Raw genomic sequence first — 9,938 nt, forward strand, 5'->3', positions numbered from 1 at the left:
ATCTATGGCTGTTTTACCACTTATTCTACCTGAGAACGGTTTGAAGAAATCCCTACCCCACAGCAGTGATGATATACAATTTGTAGCTTACATTAAACAATTGTAAAAAGAAAGTTGGAAAAGATAAAGGATGGAGTAAAATTAAAAAATAGTGCTGCCTGGAAAATAAAAATGAATATAAACACTCACAATAGAATAAAATACAAATTTGAGTTTGCAGACTAGAAGTCAATCTACCATTGGAAAACTGGTAGTATAAGCACAATTGTTTATGTCTAATTGTTTCAGACATCAATTCCCTAATGCAATAAAAATTTTCAAACAAGTATCGCATACAAGACATGTCAGGTTGACCCACACTATACTGTCACTGCTCTTGACAAACGTAGACATGCCAATGAAATAGTTTAGTCCCAAGATATACGTGTCTCTTGTAGATCTCCTCCAATCTCCCAGAAATGAATGGCAGCAACCACAGAGCTTCAGACAAGTTAGAATCTCAAATGGGATTTGTGCTTCACCAGGTACCTGTTGTGTGTAAAAAAAAACCAAAATTATTGAAGTTACAAAAACTCCCTGAATTAGAATGAATAGCTGCAAAGATGTTTATAGTTGCAGAAAGAAAATGGGCTCTGGTGAATTGAGTAAAAGAATCCAATGCTGACAATTTGCGCATCATGCTTTCTCCCTCGAGAAATAGACACAACCTTTCGATATAAATGATGGTGCATTGCAGTTTTCTACATATTGACATGTCCTTGAAGTCCAAGCTGAATGTTTTATGGTACGGCACCAAGGGCTGAATCTGGACAATGACATGCATGCAAAATGTGTATACAACCTTCTGTGTAGAACAATGAATTGTACCTCCAGAAATGGAGCAGAGGAGATAAGCACACCAACAGGAAATCATTGTGTGTGAATACATCAGCCTTATCACAGAAGACTCAGCTCATGACTTGTAATTACAACAGATGCACAAATGTTAGCCATGAAAACTTTCAATATTCTTGCACGCCTTCTAATAATGGAGTGTGAAAGTGATTAGAAGTAAATAAATTTGGTTGTTAAATATTCCATCTAAGATAAACAAATGAAATGTATCTGTACCTCACTGTATAACTGCAGTCTACATGTTGGCAGTTGTTCTCCACTGTGGCATCTAGCCAAACCTTCCTCGACATTTCAAATTGAATAAGTATTATTTTATCCAGCCTATAAAAGTTGCATTTAAAAACTAAAACTATAATAAAGTCAGAACTGGTGATATTAAATAGATATAAAGATCTTAAAGATATAGAGTCATAGATGTTTACAGCATAGAAACAGGCCCTTTGGCCAAGCTTGACCATGCCGCCCAGTTTATATCACTAAGCTAGTCCCAATTGCCCGCATTTGGCCCAGATACCTCCACACCCTGCGCATGTAACTGTTTAACTCCTTTTAAAGGAAAGAATTGTACCCGCCTCTACCACTGCCTCTAGCAGCCCGTTCCAGATGCTCACCACCCTGTGTGAAAAAAATTCTCCTCTGGTCTCTTTTATATCTCTCCCCTCTCACCTTAAACCTATGCCCTCTAATTCTAGACTCATCTACCTTTGGGAAAAGGTGTTGACTATCTACTTTATCTATGCTCCTAATTATTTTATAGACCTCTATAAGATCACGCCTAAGCCTCCTACGCTCCAGGGAAAAAAGTCCCAGCCTACCCAGCCTCTCCTTATAACTCAGCCGATCAAGTCCTGGTAGCATCCTCATAAATCTCTTCTGCACTCTGTCTAGTTTAACAATATCCTTCCTATAATAGGGGTTGGTTTAGCACAGTGGGCTAAATAGCTGGATTGTAATGCAGAACAAGGCAGCAGCGCAGGTTCAATTCCCATACTGGCCTCCCCGAACAGGTGGCGGAATGTGGCAACTAGGGACTTTTCACAGTAACTTCATTGAAGCCTACTTGTGACAATAAGTGATTATTATTATTAATAGGGTGACCAGAACTGAACATAGTATTCCATGTGTGGTCTTATCAATGTCTTGTACAACTTCAACAAGATGTCCGTACTCCTGTATTCAATATTCTGACCAATAAAACCAAGCATGCTGAATGCCTTCTTCACCACCCTGTCCACCTGCAACTCCATCTTCAAAGAGTTATGAACCCGTACCCCTAGATCTCTGTTCTGTAACTCTCCCCAACTCCCTACCATTAACTGAGTTGGTCCTGCCCTGATTTAATCTACCAAAATGCGTCACCTCACATTCATCCAAATTAAACTCCATCTGCCATTCATCGGCACACTGGCCCCAAGTATAGTTTAAGATTCTTTTGTGCACAAAGAATTATAATTGACCTCAATATGAAAAAGACTTTTGTGTCCATTCTTAAAAAATTCAGATGTGTATATTTAGAAGTTGGATTGATGTTCATTAATTTTCTGCCCAACATTAATTTCACTGCAACAGATATTAAAAATAATGTCTTGAATGTTTTAACAGTTTATATACTTATCATGCTTCAATTTATTTCACAAGCTCATTCCAACACAAAACTTCTACTTCATTCCAGACAGTTTCAATTCTACCAAGAGAAAATTAAACGCTTTGAGAATCCTTATTGTTTCCTTCTTTTCAATCATTTTATTTGCACTGATTTTGAGAACAACCTAATGCTTCAAAAATACACACTTCAACTTTTTATGCTCAGCTTGTTCATTCCCACTGTACCACCCATCTCTCTCCCACCCCATTCACCAGCCCACACTAAGAAAATACATTATTTGGAAGCCATTGAAAGGCATGCTGTAATCAAAGACATTATGTAGAGAGGATTTTTCATGGTTTTGCCATTTATGAGGGACCCATGAATCATAGATCGGGTTACTGCGCTTAGGAAATGAATTAGCTTGATAGATTGCCAAGAAGAAGATCCTGCATAATTTTTCATCGAATTTTCTTCACTGGAAGAATCCAGGTCAACTAAGATTAAAAACAGTTAAGTGGCGCTATCATTTGGCAAAGTGCTTGCAAGACATGAGCAGGTTTGTCGGCAAAGTACTACGCAATGATGGAATTGCGAACAGTATTGTGTCACTAATGCATTTAGCATTGAGGAATCCCAAGTGCGGCTACCGAGAATTTAGCCAACCAGCAAATCTCCTGCTTTTCATGTTATTTTATCAGTGAATGGATCAGCAACTAATGAATTGTCATCGCACATTCTGGTTTAAATATTACACACAAGATGATTACACTCCAAATAAAATGTTTTTAAGACTGATCTTGGTTTTTCAAGCTCCATTAACAAAGGGATTTTGAAAATATTCAGTTTCAACACAAATTTCAAGACTTAAGCACTAGGCTGATTCATCAGTATTAAGGAAGTATTGTACTGCATTGACGAAAAATTAACTGAAGGATATATCTGCCTTTTCTGGTGCTTCGAGTAAATATTTTGGCTATTAGTAGATCTGTCACGGGACAGTCTGAACACTTGCCAAAGTAAACTGCTGCTGATGTGCCACAATGTCTTTGCAACAACAAATTTAAATTTATATAGTAAATCATTGCAAACTGCTCATGGGAGCATGATCAAACTGAGTTTAAAATCGAGACACAAAAGGAGATATTAATACAGATCAAGGAGGTTCGCTTTAAGGTGCATCTGAAAGGGTGAGAAGAGGTAAAAGATTAATTGGATTAGTGAGGGAATTCCAGAGCTTCCAGCCCTTGCCGCTGAAGGTATGACTGCCAATGGTGAAATTATAATTGGGGCTTAGTGGGAGGTCAGAATTAGAAGGTCTCTAACTTTTGTCAGAGGCTGCACAGATAGGATTGAGAAAAGGTTTCAGAGGCATTTGAAAGCCAGGATGGGAATTTTAAGTTGCGACTTTGACGGACTGGAAGCCAATATAGGCCAATGAACATAGGAGTGATGGAACTTGTTGGAAGTTGGATATGGCAACAGAGATTTGGATGGGCCCATAAGTTTATGTAGAGAGGAAGATGGGACGCTAGCCAGATGAGCAATGGAATAGTCAAGACTAGAGGTCATAAAGGTACGAACAAAGGTTTCAACAGCTGGTGAGCGAGGCAGGGCAGAGCAAGGCGATTTTTTTTTAGTATTTTTTATCCTTCTCCTTTTTCACATTGTCGCCCTAATTTACACCAACAATAAACAATAATCAGTAACAAATATGGCAATCCCCATATCAATAACAACGATCCCATCCTCCCACCAAAATCCGAACATTAGCCCGCATGTTCACACAAACAAATGACAAAAAGGAATTAGGGATCACCCATAGTCGCCATTAAACACACAGCCACCCTCCGTCCAAACTTCCCACCCACACGCCCCAACTAATGTTCGATGTTATCCAGTTCTTGAAAGTGCATAATGAATAATGCCATAAATTGTAGAACACCTCCATCCTTCCCCTCAGTTCAAACTTAACCTTCTCAAGAGTTAAGAATTCCAACAGGTCCCCCCGCCACGCCAGGGCACAGGGTGGAGAGGTTGCTCTCCAACCTATCAGGATCCGCCTTTGGGCGATCAACGAGGCGAAGGCTACACATCTGCCTCTGCACCCGTTTCCAACCCTGACTGGTCCGACACCCCAAATATCGCCTCCCAGGGGCCCGGGTCCAGTTTCATGTGCACCACTTTAAAAATTACCCTAAAAACCTCCTTCCAGTAATGCACTAGCTTTGGACAGGACCAAAACATAGGAACGTGATTAGCGCCCCCCCCCGGCAACGTTCACACACATCTTCTAGTCCTTCAAAGAATCGGCTCATCCTCGCCCTCGAGAGGTGTGCTCTGTATACCACCTTCAGCTGTATCAGCCCCAACCTCACACACGAGATGGAGGCATTCACTCTCCAGAGCACCTCACACCAGACCCCCTCCTCTATATCCTCTCCCAACTCTTCCTCCCACTTTGCTTTGATCCCTTCCAGTGGTGCCTTCTCCTCTTCCAAAATAGCTCCATAAACCGCCGACACTACCCCCTTCTCCAGTCCCCCTGTCGACAGCACCTCCTCAGCAATGTGGAGGCTGGCTCCACCGGGAAGCTCTGTATCTCCTTTCTGGCAAAATCTCGAACCTGCATGTATCTAAACGTTTCCCCTTGCTCCAGCCCATACATCGCTTCCAGTCCTTCAATCCTGCAAACCGACCTCTAAGAAACAAATCTTTTAGTGTCTTAATCCCCATCTCCGAAAATTTTCATCCCACTTCCCTGGCTCTAATCTGTGGTTCCCCCAAATCAGCATTTCCCTTGACCCTGCCCCCAACCTGAAGTGTTGGCAAAACTGCCTCCAATTCTCAATGAAGCTGTTATTACCAGACTCCGAGTATTTCCCCAGGGCCATCGGGAGCGGCGCTGTTGCTAGTGCTTTCAATCCCGAACCCCTGCACAAACTCTCTTCCATTCTGACCCACTGGGAATCAACCCCTCTGACCCAGCTCCGCACCTTCTCCACCCAGTAGTAATACATCAGGTTCGGAAGACCCAAACTCCCTGCCTGCCTTCCCCTCTGTAGCAGCACCTTTCTAACTCTGGCCACCTTCCCTCCCCATATGAACGAAGTAATCCTTCCCTCAATCTCTCTGAAAAAGGCCTTTGGCAGGAAAATCGGCAGACATTGGAAAATAAACAGAAATCGCGGCAACACGTTCATTTTAACCGCCAGCGACAGAGGGAGACCATCCCACCTTGCCAGATCACCTTTCACTCTCAGAGTATGGCAATGTTACAGAGGATGGAAGTAGATGGCCTTAGTGATGGGGTGAGTCTGTGGTCAAAAGCTTGGGGCCATTAAACTAACGTTCATTGGTTCAACGCATGCGAGGGATGGAAAGTCCATCTGCTGCAGCACCAGTTAAAAGTAAATTCACTTCTCACAAGGTGGCAGAAGTAACTGCCGCCAGGGATTTCAGGCGGCATGAGTCGTACATTTTCTAATGGTTCAGTGGAGTTGGGTTGTCTGATGATCCACTGAGCACCAGTGAAAATGAGGATGTGGGAGCAGATGTGCTTGTGTGTGTGTGTGTGTGTGTGTGTGTGTGTGTGTCTAGGGTGTGTGTGCATGTGTGTGAGAGAGAAAGAAAGTTAGGGAAAGACCAAAGCTTCAAAGAAAGGTGTTGGGGGCAGGGGAAGAGGTGGAAACTGCCAACCTTGGCTGAGTAACTTTGGAATCCAAATCTACGCGAGAACAATGATTTTGGAGCAATAGTTTTGTATGCATTTAGTGGAGACATTCTCTCTGTATATGATTAAAATAATAGACAAATGGGATTATTTAGTATTACCATATTTTCTATACATTTCTGATGAAGTGCATAATATCCTAGAAACCATGACAGCTTAGGGAATGACGGGTGAACATCATGTGCTAAGGAGAACTTCTGAGGTGGCTTCTGAAGTGGAAGCTACCAATGCTTCAATAGCTGCTTTGAACACAGTTTCACTCGGATTCCAAGATGTTGAGGGATCATTTGGTCTCTAATAAATCAATTAGTTTTGTTCCGAGTCTTTGCCCACACTTGTGGACTGAAATGAATTTGTGTGGATTTCATTGTCCTTGCAAATGGTGGCAGAGAGTTAATTTCAACACTTCGAGAGATTCAGATGTTGGTATGGCATTACTGGTCACTGCAGACGCCACACCAGGACAGGGAGAGGGCAAAATGAAAATGAAATGAAATGAAAATGAAAATGAAAATTGCTTATTGTCACGAGTAGGCTTCAATGAAGTTACTGTGAAAAGCCCCTAGTCGCCACATTCCGGCGCCTGTTCGGGGAGGCTGGTACGGGAATCGAACCGTGCTGCTGGCCTGCTTGGTCTGCTTTAAAAGCCAGTGATTTAGCCCAGTGAGCTAAACCAGCCCCAAAGAGAGTCAGGTCAGGTTGGGGTGTGCTCTAGCTGGGTTGGGGGTTGGGCCGGGTTGGTGGTCTCATCAGGTCAGGGATCGGATTTGGTCAGAGGTGCTTGCTCAGCCATGGGAGGCCCAACAAAGTTGGGTCGGTTCAGGTCAGATTAAGGGTAAGGATGGTCCAGATTGGGGGTGTTAAGGTGGGTCAGAGTGGTCCAGCGAGGTCAGGGATTGGTTCACATAGGGGTGGGGGATGGATAGTTAGTGGGGAAAATCTATTGATTTTTTTGGAGTAACTATTCACATAATCCTGGCGGAACTATCCCAAGTTAGCGATTTAAATCACTTTTTCAGATGGTTCCTAGCACAATTGTCTGGGGGAAGTTAGTGTTTCTGGACAACTGCTGTGCAAATGCCTACCTGGGAAGTTCCGACTGGGATTCCTCAGCACATCTTTGGGGACCCTCCCACCCCCCACATCCAACTTTGGCAAACCTGGAAGTTACAACCCCATTTGTCTCACCCCCACAACCCAAAAAGGATGTGCAGGGTAGGTGAATTAGCCACACCAAATTGCCCTGTAACTGTGGAAAAAAAGAATTGGGTACTCTAAATTTATCTTAAAAAAAAGAATAGGCCGACAGGAAACAGGAGAGGAAACTGGTGATTTATTGGGAAGAAAATTCAGGTGCAGTTCTTTTTGTGAAGGAATAGAAGGCATTTTCGTTAATTTGTCACTCCCAAAATGTACAGCAATTCAAAGGAAAATCCAGGCCATACAATTTAAAGGAGCACAGGAAATTCATGGTCAATGTTCCATCTAAAACCAATGCTTTTGGGCAGCACAATAGCAGTGGTTAGCACTGTTGCTTCACAGTGCCAGGGACCCGGGTTCAAATCCCGGCTTGGGTCCCTGTCCGTGCAGAGTCTGCATGTTCTCCCGTGTCTGCGTGCTTCCCCTTCAGGTGCTCCGGTGTCCTCCCACAAGTCCTGAAAGATGTGCTTGTTAGGTGAATTAGACACTCTGAATTCTGCCTCAGTGTACCCAAACAGGCGCTGTAGTGTGGCGACTAGGGGATTTTCACAGTAGCATTTTTTTTATTTTTATAAATTTAGGGTATTCAATTATTTTTTTCCAATTAAGGGGCAATTTAGCGTGGCCAATTCACCTACTCTGCACATCTTTGGGTTGTGGGGGTGAGACCCACGCTGACACAGGAAAATGTGTAAACTCCACACGGACAGTGACCCTGGGCTGTGATCGAACCTGGGTCCTCGGCGCTGTGAGCCAGCAGTGCTAACCACTGTGCTGCCCATTCACAGTAACTTCATAATAATCTTTATTGTCACAAGTAGGCTTACATAACACTGCAATGACGTTACTGTGAATTGCCCCTAGTTGCCACATTCCGGCACCTGTTCGGGTACACAGAGGGAGAAATCAGAATGTCCAAATTACCTAACAGCAAGTCTTTCGGGACTTATGGGAGCAAACTGGATACCCGGAGGAAACCCACGCAGACACGGGGAAAACGTGCAGACTCCACACAGACAGTGACCCAAGCCAGGAATCGAACCGAGACCCTGGAGGTATGAAGCTAACCACTGTGCTACCGTTCGTTGCAGTGTTAATGTAAGCCTACTTGTGACACTAATAAAGATTATCAAATCAGTCATTGCTGCCTCTTGGATTTTGCTTGGCTTATAATGGCTGCCAGGTTTGCCTATACATGTCATGATGATAAAATAAATTACAGAAAAATCTCTAATTAATTTCTGAAAGGCATGATAAGTGTGTTATGCAAATTTAATATGTAGATTAAATAGTATATATTTACTTGGGGCCTCAATGCAAGTGCTACTGTGGATTCTGTTTATTCCTATAAATCTATGGATAATACTGCAGATATAATTGATTTGCTACTCACCTATCCAAAGTTTCCCAGAAACGTAGCAAAACAGCTCTGTCAAGATGGCGCTTGTGGTGGCTTAGTTCCAGCACAGTCACATCCCACTTCTGAACATTTGGATCCAGACGCATTTCATCATACTTGAGATGGAATGCTTTTACTGGGAGAGAATGACACGTGCAACTATTAATCCAGGTGTAACAAAGGAGTACAAGGCAAAACTTAAGGAAATAACTTACATTTATTTCACACTTTTCAGGCTGACCCAAAGTGCTTTATATCGAAAAGATGAAGACAATATATTTGACATAACTAATCAGACAATAGTCTTTAATTCAATTTAAGCCTCATTTCAGAGCATCTGGTCCCAGTTATCCAAAGATTAAACCTCAAGACATAGGAGCAGAATTTGGCCACTCGGCAAATCGAGCTGCTCAGCCATTCAATCATGTCTGATATTTTTCTCATCCCCATTCTCCTGCCTTCTCCACATAACTGCTAATCCCCTTGTATGTGAATTTTTAGGTACAGCACAAATGTACCGTACCATAACCATATATAATTTTTAAAAAAATACCAAATCCCATGGAAGTACCCAAAATGAACATGTTCTTTCTGCATCATCTAGCAACTATTGTGGTTGATTTAAAACTGGCAAAATTTAGTGTGTGTGTGTGAGAGAGAACAAGTGAGAACATGTGCAAAATAGTGCATAAGAATGAGTGAGTGCAAGGGTAAGCTCCTTGTATGTACCACATGACCATTTGGTTGGAAGTCAAATACTTAATTTCTTCAGCCTCCAGTCAAATTACTCCACAGAGAAATTATGGTCTTATTAAAAAAAAAATCCCCCAGGTTAATCATCAACAAAATTGAGGCATCATTTTCTGACAGCTGCTTGTAGTCAAATCTAATCGATAATCCGGCTGCTTCCGCAGGCATGAATTCAGGAAACTGGAAAGGAAATAACTCATGCAGATCCCGGGTTTCACAATTAGCATGGATTATGGTGCCAGAGGCTGGGGTGCAGGTAGATCAACTGAAAATGTCAAAATGGAGGTAGCTTTTGGTTAGGTACTGATATTGAGAAATGCAAAGAAAAGGCAAATTAAGTTGTGGCACAGATCAGCATGACCTAACTGAATAATGGA

At 42.4% G+C, this 9,938-nt stretch overlaps 1 long non-coding RNA gene across 1 annotated transcript; it reads right to left on the minus strand.

The window, feature by feature from the left end:
- Positions 1-222: 222 nt before the first annotated feature.
- Positions 223-9,401, minus strand: LOC119964834. The gene is made up of 2 exons (XR_005460379.1): positions 8,806-9,401; positions 223-528 (listed from the first exon to the last, which is right to left on the minus strand). It is a non-coding gene; the product is annotated as an uncharacterized LOC119964834 (long non-coding RNA).
- Between the last annotated feature and the right edge of the window lie 537 nt (positions 9,402-9,938).

The sequence above is a fragment of the Scyliorhinus canicula genome, chromosome 4, assembly GCF_902713615.1.
Source record: "Scyliorhinus canicula chromosome 4, sScyCan1.1, whole genome shotgun sequence".
Lineage (NCBI taxonomy): Eukaryota > Metazoa > Chordata > Chondrichthyes > Carcharhiniformes > Scyliorhinidae > Scyliorhinus > Scyliorhinus canicula.